We start from the raw sequence: 3,031 nt of genomic DNA, 5'->3' as shown, positions 1-3,031 counted from the left end.
ACTCATTACTGAGTCCTTTTTTGACACTTTGATTTCTGTTTTGGGGGGTTTTCAGTTTTTTTTTTTTTTTTTATAACCTTTTTTTTATTGTTTTAAAGTTAATTTGTTTTTTGTCATTTTGAATCCACAAAATACTTTTTTTGGGGCCAGCACTGATTGGCCAAGAAATTTCTCTGACAGCAAGTGATGGCCAAGTGGGGGCGTGTCATCACAACTTTACACAAGTGTGTCTTTACCTCCGTGGCAGAGGCTCCACCGAACCCCTGAGACCGGCTCATCGAACCTCTAGGGTTCGATCGAACCCAAGTTAAGAACCACTGCAGCTGCTGACCCGACGTGCCTTTACTGTAGTTAAGATCTGTGTGCCAGAAGCCTGGGGGGCACAGCGTCTGGCTGGGAGTTCAAGATTCGAGGTCTGGGGTCTGTGTAAGCAAAACTTATTTTTGCTTATCTGTTGTGTTTTAGTTAGATTGCGCTTCGCGACTGTTTTAGTTGGAGCTTAGAGGTGAGGCGCTCCGAGGTTGTTTACAAAACGGGACACGCTGCCGGTAGTCATAACAATGACAGTGTTGCGAACTGAGCGATGTTTTCAGACCCCGGTAGTGATATTTTTTTTCCCCAAAAAAACCCAGGAAACACATATCAAGTAACAGCCTTCTTCACAACCTGACTCCACCTCATGACATAAATTAAAGGGCCAGGCTGTCTCTACACGGAATCAGGCTGTCATACATCGCTCCTCACCCTGATGGTTCATCACAGTTCTTATTTATGTGTTGTTTTTAAGTCAGACGTGTATCTCACTAACAGCCTCCTGAGTCTGTCAGACCCTGCTCAAGAGCCCCACACAACTCAGTCTGCACATAAAATCATCAATTGAGTCAGAGATAACCACATTATAGAAATATATTACTGTTCACCTAATAAAATACTATACAATGTGTAGTGTTTTTAAAAGTCAGTAGTCCCACCCCAATAGTAGTAGTACACCCCAATAAATTCCTTCAACTTCATTCCCAGATCCAAGGCAGCTGGGTCGTAGAATAAAACGGTTCAAAGGGCTATCTACAGCAGGTAAGACATTAATGTTTACTGCACCTCACTTCAAAAGATCTGAACTGTTGTTTCAAATTATAGAGCTTTTCATATGGCAGTGTTGTTGTCTCCCCCTCCCCCAAAGATATCTGATTCTTCCTACTGAATAAATATACAGGAAAAAAGTCAAATGTTACTGAAGTTCTGAGCTACAGGAAGAGGAAGCCCTCGAGTGACACCTCACCTCACTTCTGCTGAAGCTCTTAACGTCTCCCGAGTCTTTTCATACGTTCTCCGTGAAGGCTGCTTGAATGACGTCTGTCCAAATATTAACTTCATGCACTCGCTGTGACTGTTTGAGCTCTGCTTCATTTGTCGCAGGATTCCTTTGGGGGGGGCCCTGGTGTGAAAACACTGTGAATAATCTGCGGCCTGCTGACGTAATCTGTGTGATACTGTACGCTATCATGTCTAATCATTCCCTGCAGGAGGCCTGACTAAGCTCGGTTTAGAAAAAAAAAAAAACACACCCACCGCACTGGACCAGAGCCAGCTGGGCTTCCTTGAGAGTCCGTGGGTACACAGCGTCATGGTGGTAGTGGGCCCCCAGGCAGCAGATGTGACACCGACTCCACAGAGCTGCTTCAGTGGCCCACCAACAGAGGAGACCCCCACACTCCTGTTCTGTGTTTGCACTGCCCCACACTGAGACTGCATGAGCTTGAGTTTCTGCTACCAGCCGTGTTGTACTCGTGTAAAAAGGGCAGCCAGGAAGCAGAAACACTGATTACTCACCATCCAGCCCACACTGTCAGTGCACAGCACACTGACACCCCTCAGTGAGCCATCCACAGATTTACAGCCCCATTGAGCAGTGCTTGAAATATTAATCACCTTTCTACCAACAAATTAAATGTTGTTTTTTTTTTTTTATATTTGAGGAAAGTCCTGTTAGAGAAAGAGGCCTCAAATCGATTGCAGACCCATCTTCAGCATCACAGGAGCTGAGGAGAACCAAGGACAGAAACACACAGCTTGATCCTTAAAAGTAACCAAAACTCCAAAAAGACAAGCAACTGCACACAAATCAATTTCTTCTGAGGTATAAGAAGTTCGACATATTTTTTTTTTGATTATTTTGATGTCATTCTGGACAAAACAGAGACCATGCAGGATCAACCAGATCCAGTCTGAGGTGGTTTCTCCTCCCCACACCGGACTGTGGACGTGACATAATAAGTTCCTCCATCCAGCAGCTGCAGGGCTGCTGAGGCGACAGGTGAGCAGACCTGAAAACAGCAGCAGCAGCAGCGGCAGCTACACGCGGAGGAGAGGACACTGGCGGTGCAGCCGGGTGATGAGCCGCAGTGTCCGACAGACAAACCCCCCGGAATGAAACGAGCTTACCTCTGACATCGCGTTCAGACCGGCCCCAGATGACGATGATGATGGTGATGATGGGTGTCGATAGTTATCCAGCTCCTTTACATCCGTCAGGCTGGCCAAACGAGCTGATTCCTTTTTTCAAATTAAATAAATAATAATAATAAAAATCCTATAAGCACAACGTCTTTGCTGTTATCCCTTATAACGTCCGCGTGTTTCCTCCACAGTCCAGCGGCCGAGCGCGCGGCGGCGCCAGCTTCAACGCTCCACATCCATCTTCGGCGGCGGAGGAAAACGCAGTTTCTTTGGATGCTGCTGTTGCTGCGGCGTTCAGGTCCGTCGAGACGCGGGATGAGGAGTGGGTGGGGGGGGTGGGGGGGGCATCCGAGGGCCCACGACCAAACACTCAGACCAGCCCCCTTAAAATGAACTCATCCGAGCTGAGATCTCTCTCTCTCTCTCACGAGCAAGCGGTGGTTGATGAATCACAGTGCGCATCAGAGAGGAGACGACACGGTGTGTTATTTAATCTGTCCGTTTGTCAGGAGTGATGCTCAGAGGAGAGAGAGAGAGAGAGAGAGAGAGAGAGAGAGAGAGAGAGAGAGAGAGA

At 47.2% G+C, this 3,031-nt stretch overlaps 1 protein-coding gene across 2 annotated transcripts in view; it reads right to left on the bottom strand.

The window, feature by feature from the left end:
• dlgap4a (discs, large (Drosophila) homolog-associated protein 4a) overlaps nt 1–2,720 on the bottom strand; it is a 166,003-nt gene extending 163,283 nt beyond the window's left edge. For both annotated transcript variants that reach the window (XM_014023029.1, XM_014023030.1), the window contains exon 1: nt 2,443–2,720. The gene's annotated coding sequence lies outside the window, so the exon portion shown is untranslated. The remainder of the gene's footprint in view (nt 1–2,442) is intronic.
• Nucleotides 2,721–3,031: the final 311 nt, after the last annotated feature.

The sequence above is a fragment of the Austrofundulus limnaeus genome, unplaced genomic scaffold (assembly GCF_001266775.1).
Source record: "Austrofundulus limnaeus strain Quisiro unplaced genomic scaffold, Austrofundulus_limnaeus-1.0 Scaffold354, whole genome shotgun sequence".
NCBI lineage: Eukaryota > Metazoa > Chordata > Actinopteri > Cyprinodontiformes > Rivulidae > Austrofundulus > Austrofundulus limnaeus.
Note: the sequence above shows the minus strand (reverse complement) of the source record. Positions and strands in the feature narration are given on the sequence as shown.